Below are 24,405 nucleotides of genomic sequence, written 5' to 3'. Positions count from 1 at the left end.
TCAGAATCCCCCACCACAATACACCAACATTAATTTAAAATATTATGATTGCAGTCACAAATTCATCATACAATACAAATAATTTAGTATTTGAATGTAAAAAACAGTGTGATAATTTTTTTAAAAAAAATTGTCAAATTATTTTATTATTAAATTTTAATATTTAATGATTAATTAATAAATTATATTTTAAAAATTAATTTGATGTTGTAAAGTTTAAAAATGAATTTATTATTAAATTATGTGTTAAATTAATTTATCATAGCTTTTAAATATTTAAAGATTAAAATTGAATTTTTCATTTTTTAAGAATAAATTTTCCATTGCATCATACTTTCAAAAATTTAACTATTTATCCAATATACTATACTTCTTTTTTTATTCATAAAAATTGCTAAAATAACATTAAATCACACTCAATAAGAAAATTATTTAATATCATTTAATGAACTAATCTTATTTAAATTAAAAATAATTCTTTCTTGAATAGTGATTTATTAAAATCTGATTGATATTAATTGAATAAAAATAAATGCTTAAAATGAAACTTCAATTTAAAAAGGCACATCTGAATCTTTTTTACATACACAAGATATGAAAGTAAATCTTTATAAGAGAATAGTTAAAAAATAAGAAACAAAATAACATTAAAAATCACATAAAAGTGTATTGCTATATTTTCAATAAAAAAATATGTATAAAAAAATTTAATTAATTTTTAATTTCTTGAATGAATATTTTCAAAGCAAATATTAATATTACACTCGGTTTAAGTATTTATTTTTTTTATTTTTCTGAAAATAATTTTTATTTTTGAATTTTTAAGATTTAGAAAATATATAAAAGAATATGTTTGTTTAAAATTTAAAAAATAACACATTAACATTTTTAATTTTTTTCTTAAAAAGTATATTCATAGTGACATCTTAAAATAGTTTATTCTTTATATATATATTTTAAATCTTAAAATTTGAAATTAAAAATTATTTTAAAAATATATAAATAAAAATACAAACAAAATATAATCAATAAATCGTCATTGTCATTCTTATTTTTTATTTTCTTTGAAAATAAAAATAAAAAACACTTAAACCAACCTACACATGACATTTTCAAAAAACAATTAGAAAGGGGGAGTAGTTAGAGAAACGGCTCTCTTCTTGTCGTTTATATGTGTCAAACGGCGTTGACCAAGATCCACCCTGTCCTCCTTCCTTACCTTTCTACTGCAAAATCCTTCTCCCTTCTCTGCACGCATTCTTTAATCTCTACGTCTCTGTGCTTAAGTTTAATTCAAAGTTTCAGACAACTATTATCCTTCACAAAAAAATAAACTCAAACAAGTATTTAAGACAGAAACAATATATTTTCTAAATCATATTAAAGTCAACTCGACGTTTCATTGTTAGTTCAGTTATACTATTGATAGAACAAAATTTATAACTGTTCAGAAAATATTTTATCCATTTGACAGTTTTTTCCTAAATTACTATCATCTTATTGCAAATTTTCACGTATAATAAAATTATTGACCTCTTTAATAATTATTCTAAAAAAAAATACTTATTGTTATTTCTAACCAGTTGATTGTGTAATTTTTTTATACTGACTGTACCTAACAATTAAACAATACTATTTTGTTTTCTACGTGACATTCTTGGCATACAAAATCATTTTGAACGCTAACCAATAATTGATGAGATTCATATAAAGAAATACTTCACTTTTAAAAAAAGGAGTATACTATTCATATAAACAGTAAATATATTTCACGCTTCTACACGTCTATTTGCATTTTTCTTCTTTTTTTCATTCTTTCATTTTCAGGAGATCAGGAATAGAACAGGAAAAAAAAACATGGTCATGGATGATTTCTGTTTCTTGTTGCCAACAAACAAATGAACCATAGCTGACATAATTTCAAGCGGTGGAATAATATTACGAGTGATGGATCTTTTTTTTAATAACCAAATATGAAATCTATAATTATTATATTCCATAGATATTTTGCTGAAATCAAACCAGTGCTGACATAGCTCTTTTTTAGCGGTGCATCACAGTTTTCTTGCGGTGTTTTTTCTTGAAGAAAAATATTGAAATCAATGAAACAAAAATAAGAAGTAAATTTAAATTGTTTTAATAGCATTGAATAATCATAAATAAAGTTATTGTGTTTCAATCAATCCAATTAAGTTATTAGCGACCAACCTAAACTGAGGCACGTTATTTTTAGGGAAACTTTTGTTTCACAGGTAAATTTTGCCTTGGAAATACAGGACCGATTTTTTTTTTTTTCATCTTTGTTATAAAGTAATAAAATAATTAACCCAAATATACTTTATTTTTTAGTAAGTCTTAATTTCACATTCATTTAATCTCAATAAAAGGAGTAAAAACACACATATTTCCCTTATTACCTATTACCGTTCTAATGTTTCCTTCAGCTGGGCGCTATAATTTTCTAATTCTCACAAATTTCATGCTTGTGCCAATTTCATTTACTATCAATTTGATTATGTTACAATATTTTTTTCTACCCCTGAATACTCCTCTTTTAACAGACAATTCTTGCTTTAATGGTGTTACATGTCAGTTTTCATACACCAAGAATGTTAGGAGGATATTTTAGTAATTGTCATATATAATCATAGGAAAAAAATGTTTGTCTTTTATATTATTATCTACAAGCCTTTTTACATGTCTTTTAATGTTGTTTTGTAGCAATAAAGAAATGTAATCAATTTTCTTAATTTTAATAAAATAGTTATAAAATGTTCTATTTTATTCTTTTTTCATTCCACGATAAAATATATGTAAAAATTAATTAAAAATAAAACAAGTCAAGATATAACTATGTAATTAATGTGATAACTAATGTAGATTTTATATTTGTTCTATTAAATGGATTTAATCATTCCATTAAATCTTAAATTAATTTATATGACATGTATAATAATTTATTGATTAAAAATATATATTCAATTTTTTATTAAATAATATTTATATTTATATATTTGATATTATTAATGCATTACTAGAAATATCAATTCAAAAAGGCAATAAATAAGTAAATTAAAGCATAATCAAAATTTGTAATTAAAGCATTAAGTCACGAAATAATATTCCCTCTGTTTCTTTTTAACTGTCGGACTTTTGAAATATTTTTGTTCCTATTTATCTGTCATTTTCAGAGTTTAAAGTGATATAATTTTTTTTCTATCAATTTTACCCTTCTCTCCATTATTTTTTTTATATACTCCTAAATTAGATAATAAATATTGTTAAGTTGAGAATTGTTACGTTTATATACTTCTATTAAACAGCACTTTGCATCTACTCCCAATACAAAAAAACTTAATTCCCAACAGTAGAAAATTCAATAGTATTTTTTTTATGAATCTCAATCTTTATTTAAAAGGAAAAGCTGTACGTGAAATTGAACTACAAATAAGAATAGAAAAAGATACTCCTAGTTATATTTGCTTGGAAGAAAGAGTGGAAGACTCCTTTGAAATCATGAAAGTAGAAAGAGTTGGTGATTCATTTGACAGCATGGAAGAAAACCAGAATTGAAGCCTCCTTTGATAGGATTGATGATGATGCTAAATCAGGCTTGCAAGATGACAAAATCATGGAAGAAACTCCTGATGATATTTGTTTGAAAGAAAGAGTTGAAGACTCCTTTGAAAGCATGGAAGTAGAGAGAGTTAAAGATTCATTTGACAACATACAATTATACCTATTCAACATTAAAATGATGCATAAGCAACTACTGAATCAATATTAAGAATAAGGGTAACTAAAATAATCAGCAACTACTTCTAAGTTAAAAATAAGGGGAACTAAAGTAATCAACAACTTCTAAGCAAGTGTCTTTCAAATACACAAAACCAGAAATGTAGAACATAGTCTAAGAAAACACCAACAGGTCACTTAAACCCATCCCCTCAAATATTTCTTAACGTAAATAATACTCTAAGGTATTACAATTAGACTTTATTGTTAAACAATTTATTAACGTCACTATCTTCTGAATTTGAATCAATATATGCATAAAATAAATAGCACACAAAGATTAGGCACACCTTCCTCTGTGTTCATCTCTTCCACAATGTATGCATTACCATCGTGTGGTTCTTCATTTAAATCAAATGAATGTAGGTTTGGGAGGATGTTTCTAGAGAATCTGGAACAATATTGAGATCAAAAGCAAGTTTGTCTTCTACACCAATATTCAAATCTGGCAAGTTAGTGTGAGAATATTCCTTTGCAGAAATGAGTTGAGTCCCTTCAATTTCAATTCCCAGATTGATTTCAGCATTTAAATCTATGTGATAATGAAAATGTATCATTTGAAGCCATATTTGTAGATTTATGAATTTTTTTATCATTGAATCAGAACCATATATACTGTGTAAATTCTTGAGTAAGTTTTTTGGTGGGAAAACAAAGCCTGATGCTATAATTCTTCAAATCAAATTTTTTTTTGGTAAAATTTTTTAGATTAAAAATAAAAGAGGGAAAATTATTTTTGCTGAATGTGTTTAAGAATCAAATTATGAAAAATGAGAAGTTAAGAAGTAAACCAAAGAGATAGTGGAAATTTGAGATAATGGAGTATTAAACCAAAGGAGTAGTACGATGCAGTGGAAATTCAATAAAAAGGAGTATTCGAGAGGTTGTACTGGAAGTCCAAAATTTTAGTTTCAAGAGAGAGAATTTGGAAACGTTAAATGTAAAAATAGAGAATTGATGACAGTTACTCCTTGAATTTAGTGGAAAACAAAGAATTAAAAAGGATAAAATAGGAAATATATTTACAAATTCCCTTCAAATCAAAAAATATTTATGACTTTTTTGGTTATCTAATTCTAAACGACTCTTATTTAGAAATAGAGAGAGCATAAAATTGATGCTTGGTCAAAAAATAGCATTAAATAAAACAAGAAAAATGTGTTATTGTTATGAAATATTTACGTTAAATGATTATAAGTAAAATAATATAAAATTAATAACAAACTATATTCTAATTCAAATTATATGAAAATTATTTTTCAAAACTGAAAAATCTAAGAGTTATATTACTTGAGATTTTTAGATTTCTTCTTATTCACATTTAATGTTTTTTTACTGAAATCAACATTTAACATATCTTAATCACTAAAAATGATATTTTTAAGTTTGTGGTTAAGTGGATTTTATTTTAAAATAATTAATATTTAAAAAATATAATATAGAAAATATAGATTAAACTCAAGCACTAAGAAAGTAATAAATTTAAAATAATAAATAAATCATAATAAAAATATTTTTATAAATTATAAAATATAAATTTAATATCACTAAAAATACGGGACATTAGGCTAGTTATATATATTAGATAGTATTAGATATGATATTTTTATTTTTAATCCAACTGGATCAGGATTCTCCACTGCTCGACACGTGGCAGGCTGCATGAATATATTACATTTACATTTAGATATTCAGATAAAAGGTTGAACATTGCATAGAATGAAGACACGTGGGAGTTTGGAATGGTGACTCGACAGTTATTATAATACTATTGATTAGATTAAATAAGAGAAAGTCTATCTGATACCATCTCTCCAACACCATATGCCATTACCAATCTACGTATCTTATCCAGATTTCGTCTTTTTATTTTATTTTTCTGCCCAAAAAAAATCAACTTTGTTAGAAATGTTATCCTTTTAAGATGTTATCAACTTCTTTTTTTTTGCAACGTTACCTAATATAAATTGTTTTTTACGGTACATGGATGAACTACATTTTCAGTTATGAAGTTTAATTGGCGTTTGGCACATAGAAACCTAATACTATATTCAAATTTAATTATCTTAGTATCTTGTAAAAAAAACTTAATAAACAAAGTATCTTATAAAATAAACAGAGCCGACAACTTTAACCCAAAAAATCCACAAACCATTATTTTCTAATTTGGATGGCTGAAGAGATATTAAACGAAGGATAATATAATAAAATATTTTAATTTGCCGTTATATTGGTTTTGTTTATAAAATTAGAATGAGTCAAACGGAACATATATATATATATATATATATATTTAATGGCGTCCCATTTAATAGTTTACCTTTTTCTTTCAGTTTAAGAAAGATGAAACTAGTTTAATAAAATTATAACTTATTATTTAATCGACTTTGGAAATAGTCAAATATAAAAGTTTATTCCATTTTATCATAAAATATTTTAAAAACGATACAATGACTTTACTTGTATATATTTTATTTTTTCACTTCATATCATTTCTTTCTTTTCATTTCATTTCACCATCATTATCCCAACATACCATAAACAACCGTACCATGGTCTTGAATTAGCAGTGTTCCTCGGAAGGAAGAAAAACATGTTCCATAATGGACTGAAATCACTGGATAGAAGATTGGGAATAAATGGTTTAACTAAAGTTACTACATTATAGACGAGTTATGGACAACAGCAAAGAGTCCATGAAAATCGCGTGACTTGGTTAAAATATCTGTCAAAGTAATTGCTTGTTAAAATCGAGTTATGAAGAGATGTGAACGATGTTACAAAATGTCAAAGTAATTGCTTGTTAAAATATCTGTCAAAAAATTTAGTTTTTTTTAAGAGGTAAAAAAATTTAGTTAACGGTGCATTTCTTGTGAGAGCATATATTATCTTTTATTTCAGTGTTTTTAAGTGACTGCTATCTTAAAATTTAATAAAATTCAAATAACATATTATCATGTACTAATATATGTATAAATTACCAACTTGTGATTTATATTCTTTAATTAGGTGATTTAGATTTTGAATTCTAATCTTAGATATATTTATAGTCCTTAAAAAATTAATTATTAATTTTTTATGATGAATATTTTATATCGATATTATAAATTCATGATGAGTAGAGAAATAAACATTAAACATTAAGTATTTTATTATTATTATTATTACGATATTAAGTGTGTGAATACTTAATAATACAGGTATTTCATTTTTTGGGCAAATTGATCAAATGAGGTTAATTTTATAAACTATTTTTAAAAAGGGATCTTTTTTAAAACTAATTCGAGAGGTGGTCTTTTAAAGGCATTCCGTCAAGGAGGCTGGCGAAATATGGCCGGGACGCAATACGTGGTGGATTCGCCAATGCCACTAGTGAGACAAGGTTCCGCCAGGTTGACTGGTGATATAGCTGGTACACATGGCAGCGGGCATAATGTATTTCGCCATTATGAATGGCGAAATACTTTCGGTATGGAAAATTAATTGAACTTGAAACGATTGTAACTTTTGATAGGAATGTCCATTTGATACTCATAATATATCAAAATGCTCGAAAATGAAAGAGGAGTTCCCTGGAAAATTCCCGAAAGGGATTTGGTCAACTCATTTTTTCAAAAATAGGATTTAAGATTAAAAAATCGGTTGAATCTTAAATCCTATTTTTGGAAAAATGAGTTGACCAAATCCCCTTTGGGTATTTGCCAAGGGATTTCTCCTTCAATTTCGAGCATTTCGACATATTATGGACCTTAAACGAACATTCCTATCAAAAGTTACAACCATTCCATGTTCAATTAATTTTTCGTACCGAAAGTATTTCGTCATTCGTAATGGCGAAATACACTGTGTCTAATGCCACGTGTACCAATTGTATTGTCAATCAACCTAGCGAAATCCTGTCTCACTAGTGACATTAGCGAATCCACCACGTGTTTTGCCAGCCTCCTTGGCGAAATGCCTTTAACAAAAAAAGATCCCCTCTCAAATTAGTTTCAAAAGAAATCACTTTTGAAAAATAATTTATAAAATTAATCCCATTTAGTCAATTTTTGCCTCTTTTTTTTTTTCATGTCAATTTGGATAGAATCTGATCTGATATGTGAAAGAGATCTGTGAAGTCTGGTCCACTTTTGTTAGAAGGTTTGAAGACAGGTAAGTTGTATATCCTATGTGCTATGAGTGAGAACGGATCTTGTCAAATTCTGCCACGTGGGTCGTTTTCTAGTTTGCATATAGTTTAAAATTTAAATTTATAATAAAATTAATTTAAGCATTAAAGGTATCTTAAATTAATTTTAATTATAAATTTACATTAAAATAAAATCATGTATTACGAAATGTAAAAAATAATTCAAAATGTCAAACAAGTTCAAAATGCTAATGACACTTTTTCAGATATTCTTCCTCAAATATTTTTTATATAATTAATTAGAATTTATTGAAAATTATTAATTTTAATAATTTTGTTTCTCATTTAATATAAATTAGAGGAGAGAATCATTAAATATAAAACAAAACTACAAAAATTAATAATTTTGAATAGATTATAACCAATTATAAAAAAAATGTCTTTAAAAAGAAAGAAATTATCAAACAAAATAGAGCTAACATTTATCCATCAGGTAATATTGTAATGAAAAATTAGAAATAACATATTAACGAATAGTTTAGAACTTTAGATAATTTGCATGCAATACTATATTCAAAATTTCTTACCGTTATTAAATATAAAAAATTGTTCGGCTATACCAGTCTCTATTCACACAGAACATTTTTTTTTTCAAAAGTAAAGTTTTAGAAAAAAAAATCAGTAAATATTGTTTAAGGAAAGTGATTTTGTATTTATTTTTTTACATTTATATCCATATGGTGAGTAAGGAATATGTTTTTTTTTTCACTCAAACTTTTAACTCTTATCATTTGATTTTTTTTATAAAAAAAAAACAGTGAAGTATTAAATTTAACCAAATACATTTTTATAAAAATATACCCTAAATTGCATTCCTATCATTATATAATTTTGAAAATGACATTTTCAGAAATAAATGTCCAAAGCTTGAAACCATTGCCGGAAGTGTCGCAATGCCGGCAATTATGTGAAATTGAAAATAAACTTTGAAGGAATTATGTTGAGATTTGTGTCTTGAATGATTGGTTTCACCTTGCTTGTGAAAAATGATAATGTCTCCTCTCCTTGTATTGCAAGAGGAAAAACAATTTGTATGCTCTGTCTCTTTGGTAGCTAGGCACGCAGACGGATATATAAAATAATGAAACCCAACTAAACAAGCAAAACAATTTGTGAACACAATTTTCGTATACCTTGGACAACATTTGTGTAATTAAGTTGTTGTTTTCATAATACTAGTAATAAGGATACGTCACTATATGTCTACAGAATAATTAGAACGACAATCCTTAGCGTTGAATCATTACAGAGTTTGCAAATCTTTGATTTGTTTCTTAATTAAGAAAGAATAATTTTATTATATAATTAATTTTAATTACGTAATATATATGCATGAGATAAATTTTATATTTTTACCCAATAAATATTGTTTATATTTTTTGTTTTTATTTCCCAACCAAAATTTTAGGATATTATCTTATGCTAACACGAATACTAATTAAGAAACAAGAAATAAATTACTAAAATAATTTTAACCACATAGAAAATAAAATATTAGATAACCTTTAGATTTTTATACAATAAATATTTTTACAGCATTTTATTTTTATTTTATTAACTAATATTTTTGAAATAAAATACTTAATATTTTTTATTTTGAAATTAGGAGATTTGTTAGCATGATATTAGAAAAATATTTACAGTTAAAAAATTAATTATAATAATAAAAGGATTTATGATAATAATATTATTATTTTTAATTTGTGTGATTGCTTTGTGTAACTATAAATAAAGTATAAATCATTAATATAAGCCTAAAATATACGCATTACAAAAGAAAGTATTTAAGATTATAAAAATATGTATAATTAATTTAAATACATTTAAAAGATAAAAATAGAAAAGATCGCGTGTGTTGTTTTTCAGAAGCAAGTATACTAAGAATTAAATCATTCTCAAAAGAAAATATTTTTATTTAATATGCAATGATAAATTTGAAAGTAAAAATTAATTTAAGAGAAAGAAAGTTTTAAACATAACAATAAAGTTTTTAAAATGCTTATTTTAGAAATTTAAAAAACAAAGAAGCATTTTTCAATAATAAAATTATGTTTTTTTTTTCATAAGTGACAATGCTTATTTTATTATATAAAGATATATATTAATATACTTTACTTTTTGTGACAATATTGATTCATAACAGCCTTGACTTGCTTCTCACGGCTCAGAGCATTTCTTAATTCATTTCGCTTTAACTCAATTTGCTTATTTAATTTGATGATTAATGCTAGAATTTGACATGGCCATATCAAAAACTGCAATTAGATGGGGTTTATTGGCATGATTGCTACGTGGTGATGATAGGTATATAAAGTGAATGAAAAGTCATATGGGGATGGGACGCAGAATTTCTGATTGCGCTAAAGAAATGTCAAGATATATATGCACAATCGTTAATTAGCAACTTGTGTTCCATTCCATTTAATATAACTCATTCATTCCAGATAGGATTTTCTAAGTAGTTAACTTGGCTACGTGCCCTTATCATTGCCACTCGTAGCATGCATGCACTACCTTCAAACTTATAATAAGACACAAATCTTATATTATATATATATATAAGGTTAAGTTGTGCTATGATTGTTGCCACGGATGCTAGTGAGAATCGAGAAGAAGTTGAGATATTTTAGATTCAACGAAGGGGATAGGTTTACGTGCAAATATATCAATCTCATTTCCCACTTCCTTACGCAGGCATTTATCGAGAAATTTAAAAGGGGGATTGAATTAATTAACTAACTGAAACTGCAAAAGATTACTTCATCTATAAATATGTGTTCGTGTTCGTGTTCATGTTCATATATACCCGACTGAAGAATTTGAACGAGACAAGAGCAGAGGATGTTGCTTAACGCATTTGCTATATGCCGCTCGTGAGTCGTGACCGGTGTGAGCGCGTCCACGTGGTGATTAATAATCTACGGTATAGATTGAGTTGAGTATGGTCTAAGTTTAACATGTGCTAAATCGAAGCTATAAAACACCTATTAACTACTTTGAATTAATTATTAAGCCAGGCTGAGAATTAAAAGATGGATCAAGCCAACCTTATTAATATTAATTTAAATATGCCAAAAAACTTCTACCAGTCTACAACATGCATTAAACATATTGTGGTGTAACTTTGAGAGGCACACTAGAGGGTTAAGATGGCCTCATTGAGGTAGTATTGCTTATATAACTGACACGGCATATGATTTAATAGAGGAGAATATGATAAACCTCTACCCCAGTTTTGATATTAAAAATGAAGAGAGGATAGAAATATGGTAATAAAAGAAAAAGTAAACGTGTAAATATAAAATCCTTTACCTAATGAGGTTTCGTACGTTACCCTACTTTCTCTCCCAAGAAAGTGTTGAGTCAGATGGAAGGGACAAGAGATTTTTGACTGGGACGGTCCTTTAATTCAATTTATATATATGGCATGTGAATCTTGCCAATGCCCTGTATGTATAGTGTTGAAAAGTTACAAACGAGTGGATGAGCACGCCATCGTATCCTACGTAGTAGCATTTGGCACTTAGCACCTATCAATTTCACACATTAATTAATTCTTTCACTCGTTGCCTTTGCCGGTTTGAATCTCACAATTCATTCCTTCGCAGTGAGAAAAGAAAGAAAAATGAAAAAGAGTAAAAAAGTGATCGTTTGATAGAGATGAAAAGATATGTCAAATGAGAGTAGAACTTTTTTCCTCCTTTAAACATTCTGTGTAAAAAAAATAAAATTATCGGTAAATATTAATTTTATTAGTAAAAGAAAAGAATCTATCCTTTTAGTTTAATCATCTAACCCCATTGTATACCTCCATTTTGTGCCGTAAGTAAGTGAATCAGAAACTATCGTAGTATTTCCAATCACAAAATTAAAATGATTCAAATTCTTGAAACATGCCCTGATGAAATTACCTGAATTAATGCACTAAATAGAAAAAGAAGGGTTTGTTGCCAATTCATCTTATATATGGTGACTTACTTGGCCGTGCAAGCAAGGAGTAGGTTATTTGATGCGTCCCGGTCCTGGGACAAACTACTGCTCTCTGCTTCCCTTCAACTTTACGTGCATGGTAAGTGAACCCTTGGCCAATTTTAACTACAAACACACGCAGCAGACCAAAAAAGGGAGAACAATAATTACATCCATCAAACAAATAAAATTGAAAAGTCTACCCGAACTTCAAAGTTGGAACCTGCCATGCTGCTCCTCAACCAAAGGAGTGAGACTCACCCTACTCAATATCAACCCACGACTTTACCATTTTGCTTTAAATATTCGCCTCAACAGTGCCCTTTGACTGTTCCGCCCAAATTTTCATCCTGCGTTGGAGTGTATTTCACCTTGTCTTTAAATTTTTGAACATTAAAGAAATATTGTTTATATATTAAATTATCTTTTTATCGTCAGATTAAATATTAAATGCTAGTTTGTTAATTTTATTTGAAAATATTTGAATTTGGAATCTTTCTCGTATTTCTTCTTTCTTCTTGTATCATTGAATCAATTTTATATTTTTTATGTTAAACTACTAAAATTACAATGATTACAATGAATAACAAATTAACAATTTTTTGTTAGAAATTTCCAGTTGAGGCTATATGCGCAACTTCCAACCTTTGAATGTTCTAATCCACTCTAGTCCACAGGAATTTAGCCGAAGAAAATAAGATTGGATATATCATCTCCTTTTGTTATAGGTAGCAGGTTTATGTGTTGCTTACCTGGGATGGGTATTCCTGGTAACTTATATCCTTTTATTGTACTACTCTTTTTAAATTAATGATAATTAGCTGTTAAAAAGAAGAAAAAAAAAACATAACGAGTTGGTGGTACACAAATCATTGCATTGCATTTCAAACCTCATTCCCACACAGGATAGGTGTCAACCTCTGCCGATAGCTAAATATGCATTAGCAACTCAGGATTTCATGCTAGCTAGTTCATAGCTCCTCGCTTATATAAAGAAAAAAATTTCGTCCATGTACAAATCTCCGAGTCTCAAACTTCTATAGATTAATCATATAGTTACAATTGCAAAAATTAAAGTGTTTTGCAATATAGATTTATACATAATTGACGACAACATTGATGCGAGAACTAAGTGGGATTCGATTTGGCATGGTTTTAGCTATACAAACAAAAGCTGCAGTCCATTCATCAACATATTATAAATATAAATGAATAACAGTTTTTAGTCAGCAAATTATGCTGGATCATACGAGTAGATTAAGTTTGACAATTTTAAAAATGTGTCGTAAAACATATATAGTCGGTGATTAACCCTTACCAAATATAAAGGGATTGCATATAATTGGTATGACAGTCTTTGTGAAATTTTAACGCAGTACTTTTTAAGTTTGTGAAATTTTAATGCACTACTTGTGAAATTTAAATACCCTTTACCAAATAGTATCAAATATCAAGTTTGATAATTTTAATGCACTTTTAATTGGTGAAATTTCTTTTTCTTTTCATAGTTATGAATTTTAAACATTCTGTAATTAAGGGTAATGACACCCCCATCCTCTTGTTTTAAATCCTAATTAAATCCTATTTGTCTGTAAATTAACTTTCACAGCTTCAAAAATCTTCATAGATCCGGATTGTCTATAGTATTTTTCTTAGTTCTAAAAGCCCTAACTAATAATTGTTTGATCGCCATACACGTATTTATATATATATATATATATATATATATATATATATATATATATATATATATATATATATATATATAGTCACGTCTATTCTCTTACAGAGACAATCACGCATATGATTTTAATCTTTTTATCACCCCTTTACTGCTAAAATATTTATTAGTGCTTATCCGGTCTAATAGTAAACATATTATTACAAATTTACAATAGAAGAAATCAATGAAAGAAAGAAAAAAAAAACATGAGAAGAACCGAAGCCTTGAGGCTGGAGCGGATGATGTTATATATATACTATAGTCGTCGAGAATAGTATGAATGGATGGTTAAATTAAAACGTGATGGCAACTAAAGGTAGCGTAAATTTATGTCATTCTCATTCCTAAATGGACTCTTACCATATTCTAGTATAAACTACCAAGTATTTGGGATTTGCGAGATTTTAGCGTAACGAACCATAAATGGGATTAAGGAGAGGGAACCATTGTTTGGGTCATTTAGCTTGTGGATTGTGGACCCTCCTTCCTCGTTTATCGAGCAAATATCCCACATGTGCTGGCCCTCTCTTTTGAGTGATTTTCAAGCTATCTAACATTCTCTTTTGTTTTCACTTCTCCTAATTAAATTATTATATAGTTTATTTCATTTCCTACTGTTACTTTTATAAAGCTCTCATATTAATGAGAGGATAAAACAAAAAAATGAATATTCAAAAATGAATTTTAACAAAAAAACATTGTTTGATCCATGGTCAAAAGTCAGATAGACAAAGTTGGCTTTGGGGATACCTGCTCCCACTAATGCCTCTCTTTTAACAGCCATCATTCATATTCAACTGAAAGTTCAATAGATAATGATAGCTGAGTCAAGTAAACTTATGGAAAGAAAGTATTTTGAGGGGAAAATTTTGATAAAAGAATTTCAATTAAATTTCGCTTACAAGGGATTCTACTATTTGTTCGTAGGTGTCTGTCACATTATTCAAACAAGTATAAGCAAAAAGTTTGGCAGTTACTCAGTCTTCCAAGTGAAAGACCAATGTTATGTGTCGTGAAATGAATTGCGTATTGCTGCAAATTCTTGAAACACTCTTTACGTGAACGGTAAGTGAAGTTAACCTCACCTCAATCATCTTATGATTCAAGTGTTAATTAATAGCGCCCATTCTAAATTGATTTTAAAAACCCGAAGTTGATATGATATTTATAGAATAAACTTCCATTTAGTCCTTATATAAGTGTCTAGTTGTCACTTTAGTCATGCATTATAAAATTTATTTTTAATTTGTAACCTCCCAAAATATTATTATTATTTATTTTATTAAAAAAAATTAAAGTAAAAACATTTTATAAAATTAGATATTAATGTAAATTAAAGATTTTATGGAATAAATGTTCTATAGACACATCGGATCTCTTGAAGATTAATACATCGGCCCGAATTTACAAATTAAACAAACATGTTGATCCACGCATTAATAACAAGAGCAACCCAATTAATTAAACTTAAGACAAGCTAGGGTTATCCTATATGAGCATTGTAACATAATGAAATGGATAATACGCTTGCGTCACACTTGATACAAACTGAAAATACACAGATGACACCACCAAATTAACAGTAAAGTGTAAAGGAACAAAGGATATAAAATAGAAATGATATATGCAAGGTACATACTCACTCTATTTTACTCCCTTTCATATCTTACCATATATCATTGACATTAATGTCAATTTTTTTTACGCCACATCACTTAAAATTGACGTGAAAAATTTATTGAAGACTTTATCTAAAATTTGTGCAAACATTATGAGTTTGATCTTGTAGTATATGTATAAGAATCAAATTAAGAAGGCACACGAGAATTAAATGAATATAACCACCAGACCAAAGCAAATATTTGTTTAATATAAGAAAAATATAACTTTTGTATAATATCTTTAGTATGTAATTTAATATTTAATACATATTAATTACTTCATGCAATTCAACTATTGATTCGACTAATAATTCATCAACTTAGTATCTTAATTGATGAGGTCGATGAAGTATGTGATTTTAATAACACTAGTACGATGAGTAAATTAAGAATGTTCAATATGCATAAAATATCAAATTAATAATGCTTGAGAGAGTTAATGGAGCCAAGGACTAAATTGGTGACATTTACATGTATAGATATCCCATTTAATAAATTTGTTTACTTATAGCGATCAAATTGAGAATCAACAACATATATAGGAATTAAATTATACGTTTAACCTAGGAATAATTATTAAAATCTGACTTCTAAACTTTTTAATCATCTCATTTCATATCTCAAATCCATCATAAAATATGAATTATTAAATAGATAATGAGAATATGATGGTTTTAAATAGGAAAAAAGTTTATTATCGGACCAAATTAGATTGATTTTATAAATGGAAAGAAATAATTGACTTGCAGAAAATTAAGAGAGCAAAATTAAATACAATCAAAATTAAAATAATACAACCAATTACCTAGCATATATAAAAAGTTTAGTTTCCAGAATAATTATTTTTGGACGGATGATCATGAAACCCCAATGTCATTATATGCAAAATAAATATAAAGTACTAAAAAGAGAAAGGGATGTAGCATGCTTTCCAACCTAAACAATAAAAAGAAAACTAAAAAAGGCCAACCACAATTTAAAAAGACAAAGATATCTTTTGTACAAACTAAACAATCGAGTATTTTGTTATTGAATAGAGGCCATTGCTCGGGTGGATCACTTAATTGGTAGTTTATTATGGATCATTAATGGTGATCTTTAGATTAATCTGATATTCATAGTGTTATGGTGTAATGTCTATACTATAGGATTACCTATTTCCTTCTCCCCAGCGACCACCGTTCGCCGCTGGAGACGGTTCTCGGCGGCGGCGACATCTTTTTCTTTCCAATGAAACCAAAATCAAAATACTTTAACAAACATTCTCCCTCTTCATCATTCTCATCATCACTGCCGCTGTTAATAGCCATCTGGGTTTCTCAATGGGAGCATAACAACGGCAAAAACCCAAGAGGATAATAAGCTCTTCCCGCTTCCATGGTGTTGACATTATTTGGGTGCAAATCAGTTCATATCAGACAACAATTACAAACATATCGCTTTTGTGCGATGGTGGTTTCTTGCTTCGATCGTGGATGGGAAAAAGGGTGATGCAGACCTTTGAAAGTGTGGTGGCAGAACGGTGAGGAAGGAGGGGAAAAAGAAAATGTTACGGTGTGGAAGGATCTATGATAATACTATACAACTTGATGTATCTAATGGTTACAAAAAATGGTGCATAATAAACTACATGATTTAATGGTTCATGCTAGAATTGGCCTTGAGATTTTGGTTGTATCGTATGTATGCATGCATCTTGACCAATAACAAGTTATACGTCATCTTTGAGTGCTACGTCTTATCTGATTGCGCCTCCATACTCCAAAGGATTAGCCATCATGTACTAAAATATCATATTGTATATAGCAACAAACTCGTTTGCAATATTAAATAATGTAATTGGTAAGTGTAGTAATTGATAATAAGTTGAAGGTGGCATGGACTTAAATATATAACATAATCAGCATGACGATGATACCTGGCCGTCCAAAGGACCAACACACCTTTACGCCTTTGTAGAGAGACAATTATATAGATGGGTTAGGTTTTATTTGCAAACAATAGTTGCATCATTTAGGCTCATATAAACAAAATGATGATACTTGCTCGGCATATTATCCAAACTATATATGCACATGAGTCATTAGCAATGAAAAATGAGTCCAAATGCGGGTAAAATCTTGGTTTTTAATCAAAAGTTTTTGACAAAAATTATTGGCACAAGTAACAAAAGTTGTTGACACAGTTTTAAATGTAAGTTATTTTTAAAAAATAAAGTTAAACCTTAAAAGAGAACTTAATTTTATTAATCATACTTAAAACTTTAAATTTAAAAAATAGACCATACTCAGATCATATAAAGCTTAGTATAACTTTAAAAAAATAATATAACTCCACCCATTTTTACCTCTAACTTTATCACAATATTACTAGCTGACTATTGTTTGTAACTTTAAATATAATAAGTTCAATGACTTAGGCAATTGATTGTTGGTTTGAATATGTCGATTAACATTATATTTACATATTATATTCTTTGGGAATTCATAATAAGTACATCATTTTAGTCATATGAACTATAATGTTGTACCCAATTTGGTGATCATCATAATTAAAAATATGGTAAAGTATCAAAATGATGCTGTATATACATAATCACATCAATTTATACCTGCTACACCCTTGTTCATGCTCTTCTCAACAATAACCATATATGTTGTTTGACGGCTTATTATTATAATTTTGAATGGTGGTGTTGATTAGTGCCTTAGCTTAACATCCCACTTCTCAATATTATCAATTGCCTAACACCTTATTCAGTTATCTGTATGGTCAATCAGAGACTACTGTTGAAGTTTTGTTCGCAATCAACACCTATATATGTGACAATCTTTCATGATTCATATTTGTTATAACGTATTCAAAATATTATCTTCAATTGCACCCAAAAAAAAATATTATCTTAAAAAAATAACATTCAAAATATTATTACAGTGGAAGACGACAATATTGAAGCGTTAAGCATTAATGATAAATAAATAAAAACCTCACTCTAACAACATTTAAGAATGCCTTAAAAAACATTTAAGAAACATATCATTAACCTCTCTTATTATATAAAAAGGATGTGTATTGAAACTTAAATCGAACACGTTAACGATGTTGAGTATACATTATACCCTTACAAGTGACATATGATTAACAAAAAGGGATCAAATCCACAATTTTATTGATAATGCGCAGTAGAGTATAAAAAGCTTAGCACGTAGTCAATGGAAAATAAAAGGCGTAGTATACTATAGAGTATATATATAGACGTAAATTTAAAATAAAATGATACGCGCAATTTAAAAAATATGATAAATCATTTCTCTGAATGTAATTCCAAGTCTTGACTTCAAACATTATTTGATTGAAAGCACTTGGCTGCTTGATGTGCAAGTAAGATCACACTTCAGTTTGAGTTCTCTTTAATTTGTTGCACCCAAAATCTTGTGGCAAGAGTTGCAATTGTGCTAATAATTGAAAAAGCTTTGCTGTTCAGGACCTCAATGATTGGAGAGTAAAAAAGCTGCTAGATTAATCTTTTTACCTCAATGCCATGCTAGGATATAGGATCACAAACCAGTGCAAGACTATGGCTAACTCTCCTTTCTCCAATTTTACTTTATTTTTTCAGTGTATAAGAATAGTTTATGCATGTTAAAGATATTGTGTTTTGCGTTTTTTTTTTAATTTGATGAATTAATTATTCGAAGGGGTTGTCTTAGACTTGGGCAACATTTTATCCTAATGTTAGCTTTCTAAATTATGGTCTTAGCAGAAACAAATTGGAGAACGAACACAAGGGAAGAGTCGCTACCAAGAATTGCGCCCACATCCAAAAACAAGCGAAAAAAGTGTCCGACAGTGAGGGTATGGCAGGGGCAATCAGATTAGAGTAATTGTGTCCACAAATTGAAGAACAAATTGCTAAATCTTATTCTTCAGTTTTTGACATGCTTGCATTGCACCCGCTAACTTCAAATTTGTTTCATTATTAGCATCAAGGTCACATCTTAATAGCTACAAATCTTTAGAAGCAAAGTTGCCCCTACCAGCATGTGACCCTGTTATGAACACGAACTGAAAAACAGAATGATAATTTTTTTGGAGGGGTCAAACTACCAAGAAGCCGACAAAAGATTCTCAGCTTTTGGGTAAAGCTATAAACCAACCAAGTGTTGCATAATTTTGTACTTTCAGATTCAGATAAGTGACTCCTCCTTAATCACACTCACAAGTCATGAATCAAGTGATCGTACATAAGTGATTAGTATACTGAAATCAATATTAAATTGTTTAGGTACTATCTGAGTTCAATTTTTGCCGGAAGTAATTCTTGATCAGCTTTACTTATCTTTCGACCAAACTCCAGATTAATCACGGTCTATTTTTTCTCATCAAATTAAGACAAAAAATTACTCACAGGTAGTGTTGTTCTTTCCCCCACACAACACAAGTCAATGATTCAAAGGACTGCAACTTTGCTTGTTGACTCCGCAACTAACAAAGGAAACATAAGCAATGGGTATGTGTGTGGCAAACTGAGAGAGAGAGAGACCCCACATCACCATATGAATGGTTAGAGATAAAGTGTGCATGAAGGAGAAGGAGTTTCTTAGAATTACTCTAATTCACAAGAGACATAATTAGGAGATTGGTTCAGGGCTAAAACATAATTTCCTTTTAGGCATAATAGCAACAACACTAATTGCTAGCACATGGTTGCATGAGAGAAATCAAAATCATGGTCTCTTTACAAGGATTGCTAGCTAAATCCTATCTATTATTATGAAGGGCCTTGATGTTGTTGGTAGACCTCAAACATTTACTGATGGCCATAGACATCTATTATTGTTAACCACCATTTGCTACCTTAAAAGGACTCTCGTTTCCACCAAACTACATATTTCTGGTCGGTATTTTACAGCTTAAAGCAATTTGTGGTGGATAATTCAGATCTAATTTGGCCTATTGCTGGATTTGTACAATCTATTGTCATTTCAAATATTTCTTTACGTGATGTGCACAATTGCTGTGCCTAATCAATAAATAAATATTAAACTCATAAATTTTCTTATTTTCTGTCATTGTATTTAACTTCTTTTTTTTTATATGAATGTAACATAATTCTTACTAGTACGTTTTCTTATTGCCTTTAATACTTTTTTTATCTCCCTTGCTAATAAAATTAATATTCTAACAACTAACAGTTACTGATAATTTTTTTTCTTTCTTTTTATCTTCTCTAGAGCTTAATAGAACTCAATTAGTCTTTCTCTTCTACATTCCTATTTCCTGCTTACGCTTAGAAATGGAAATCTAACTTAATGTACTACCTATCTGATTGCACATTAAGGTATTTATCAGGCCTTCATGCCTTTGCTTTGAAAATGGAATAAAACTCTAACCGAACAAAACTTTCTTGTACCAATTGATTGTAAAGTTATTAAAATTTCTCATAGTAAATGTCTCATAGAATATATTTGATTTTTTTATAGAGAATAAAGCTAAATTTCAATATATTTTTAGAAATAAAAAAATATTTTACTCTTATTTTTATATACAATGGAAATGGACAGTATACGGATTTTTGGCTTGAATAGATTTGCATATAGAAGTGCAGAGAGGCTGGCTGAATAGGATTCTGTGGAGTGGCCCAGCAGAGAAAGAAGGACAAGGAATATGTGGATGTGGGCCTGGTCTTTTATCTTTTTCCACCTTATAGTGTTGAAAATGGAGGTTATGATTTTGCCTCACACATGAAGATAAGAATGAGGTTGTGGCAGATCTTTACGACATTCCCTACCATTCGAATATGATGCACAAATGTTGGTGTCTTTTGATGCCAAGTATTTTGAGTGAAAAAGTTTGAAGTTTCCCCTCTCCCCTAATTTGTTTTCATAATTTCTTAATTAGGAAGGATAGTAAGAAAGAAAAAAAAATTGAGAAAGAGGTTTAGGTTTAGTGCTACTTTTTACTTATTCCTTGTCTTTACGTAATTTATCAACAAAGATGGGCCTTGGCATTGCTGCAATCGTAGGGTCTACTTATTTTTTTAGGTACCAAATGAGGGGCAGCGAGTGGAGAAGCTTGGGCTCAGCCATTTGGATCAAACAAGAATAAAGAGAGGAAGTGAAAAAGGTGAGGGGAGAGGAGAATGACCACAAATTTCAGGGGACTTGAAAAAATAGAACAAGAACAAGAAGAAGAAAAGAACAATTAAGAGAGAAATAAAAAAACTAAATGTATTTTCCATTTTAGTTGTTTAGCGTTTTATTTGGTCCACATAACAAAGAACAACAAGACAAGAAACCTGTTCTTTTTAATCTACACCAGAAGCCCAGTAACAAGTTGCTTTCCTCTTTTTAGCAAATAAAAAAGGAAATAGGGCTATTCATGACCGAATAGATAAGTTGTGGGCTTATAAGTAGTAAAGCTCAATAAGGGTGGAACGGGTCAGCTTCTGCGCCAGAGAACATGCATTTCTTAACTCATGGGCAATTGTTTGCTGCTCTTTTAAATAGAAATGTTTTATTAGGAGATGAAAAATTAATCATTTATCATTTTTTTAATGTTTTTCTATGATTTATGCAAAATTTAAATTTTCGCCGAAAGAAATGTTTATATTTAGTGTCCAATCATGCGTTAAACACAATTATCTCCAAAGGAAGAGATACATGCCTCACGTCATTAACCCATGAATGCAAACGCAACATCCAGCAACAACTTTGGACTGTGAAACTGCTTCAAGGTGAGCCAATGAAATTAAGGAGATACTTGCTGCTTCGTGTTAATCAATTGCCTATTCTTGCTCTTACCCCTCAAGTTAAGACCCTCCTAGTGCATAAATTAATAAATTTGCTTTCCTTTAATTCCCATTCATCAATTCAATCTACTTTCAATATGTTTATTTTATGTCAATCTCACTTTCTAAATCACGTTGAATGTCAGTCTAAAAGTCATTGGTAATCAAACAAAAATTCAAGCGCAGCCTTAATTTGTAACTCAATAAGCCAAATATTTTGACCAAATCAAACGCATGTTCTGCAAGCTCAACCATGCTTTTTACTTCTCTAACAAATCTAACGTACAGTACTCATTCAGCCCACTTAACAGATCCTTGTCGTGCCACGGTTTTGCTGTACGATCAAGCAACTAAGACTGCTGAAATAGGATACTGATAGTTGTGTAACCTTGTTACCTCTTTATTATTTAAGACAAGGAATAGTTTAAGGAAAATTAAACAACAACGAGAATACATCACTGCTTTTGAGTAGTGCATCGGATAAGCATTGCATGATGCAATAACTGTCATCAGAAATTAATAATGAAATAGTATATCATTAACATATATAATAAAAGTCAACTACGAAGAATAGGGAAAAGAATGGTTCTAAAGAAGAATTAAAACATATACAAAACGTGCACGATCTTGAAATGTGAATATTGTAACATGTTTTCATCACCAATTACTATAAATGGATACGTTGGAAGAATTCTACGTAAAATTGACTTGTATGAGAGATTTTTAACATGATAATCGTTCATGCATAAATGATTAAGCACTACAAAAGACTGAAAAGAGTGTGGTTGTGAGAGTGAATATTTCTCATTTGTTCGATCTTAATTAGTGGCGTAAATGGGTAAGTGGCCGAAAATGCTAAAATAACCGCTTAAAAATTACACGGTGGCTCTTATCTGTCTGGGCTCGAAGAAGACCAATTGGTTTCGATTATTTGAGCCTTTGACCACGTGATTGTATATTGCTAGCCATAATGACTTAACTAGGCCAAATCAAAGTTGAATTGAGTCTTTCCTTGAGAAAGCATCAGCAGATATCTCACGCTGGCTTGATTATTATAATGGGCTGAATCAATATTGGAATATCTTTAGCTTAGAATTTTCAAAGTTAAACCAAATTATCATTTTAAAACTATTTTTCCTTCTATTGTGGAAGCTGTGGAAGGTCTTACTTTTTCACTGTTTTGACATCCGTCAACCATTTTTGCTTGAACATTATAAATGTACGTTTTTGTGGCGATATCCTAGCATTCAATTCTTCCAGAGGAATGGACTTCATGATATAATATAACCATTTGTCAAATAAGCATTAAGCTATTGTTTGATCATAGTATTCTTCTTTTGACTGTTTTCGTGGTCTTTTCCACCACTTATATGTATTGGGTTTGATGGGGGTAGATTTAAGTATTTAACTCCCCACCAAAAAAAGAAATATAAAAGACTTGATTTGATTACCTACTCAATCGGAGCTTGGAAGCCAGCTAACAAGCACAAAATTACATCACATATATAAAGGCGCACTACCAAACTAAACAATTCGACAAACCCACATCATACATGCCTTCCGTCTAATGCTCGAGAAATGAGCACCAGTGGTCAGCAGTAAATAAAATCACAACTTCTCATCAACTTTTAATCTCTAACTTACAGTTTTTAACTAATTTTTCAACTATGACCTAACAGCTTAAAGCAAATAAGACCCGTCCAAATTTATGTTTTGGTACTAACAACTAATTAAAGACATGCGCAATTCTTTTCTGGTTTGTTATTAAACTTTGAAATAAATAAATAAATAAACGGTAGTTATGCTTCCTTTTTATTAAAAAAAATTACACAGAAAAGTATGAAGTGATTATTTATTTTTTGTCTAAACTAAATGTATCCTTCACCGAAAATAATCTTGTTCAAGCCAAACTATTATAAATAGCAAATACAAAGTCATTGTTTAATTTAAAAACTGTGACACAATGAAATAGTCGAATTTGATTGAGTCAAGCATGGTGATACAGATTGCAAAAGGCCATAGTCAAGCTCAGCAACAAGTGTGGCCTTGTATTCAACAATTGTACAGTAGCTTCAAGTTTGAACACTTCACTATGACTGCGAGTGAGACAGAGCAATTCATTCAAATACAAAAAAAATGATTCACATTACAACCACAACCATGTGAGTAAATTCCACAACAAGCCAGAGCAACTCAATTCGATTCATCGCATTATCAATCAATTAATTACACTACGCGCTTTCTTCAATTTCATTGTTAGAGCAACAACAACAAAATA

General features: G+C 29.2%; 1 long non-coding RNA gene across 1 annotated transcript; it reads right to left on the bottom strand.

The window, feature by feature from the left end:
• Window positions 1-11,811: 11,811 nt before the first annotated feature.
• LOC114396060 lies at window positions 11,812-12,318 on the bottom strand. The gene is made up of 2 exons (XR_003663202.1): window positions 12,177-12,318; window positions 11,812-12,079 (listed from the first exon to the last, which is right to left on the bottom strand). It is a non-coding gene; the product is annotated as an uncharacterized LOC114396060 (long non-coding RNA).
• Window positions 12,319-24,405: the final 12,087 nt, after the last annotated feature.

This window comes from Glycine soja, chromosome 18 (assembly GCF_004193775.1).
Source record: "Glycine soja cultivar W05 chromosome 18, ASM419377v2, whole genome shotgun sequence".
NCBI lineage: Eukaryota > Viridiplantae > Streptophyta > Magnoliopsida > Fabales > Fabaceae > Glycine > Glycine soja.
The sequence above is the reverse complement of the archived record's forward strand: the minus strand, read 5'-3'. Positions and strand labels throughout refer to the sequence as shown.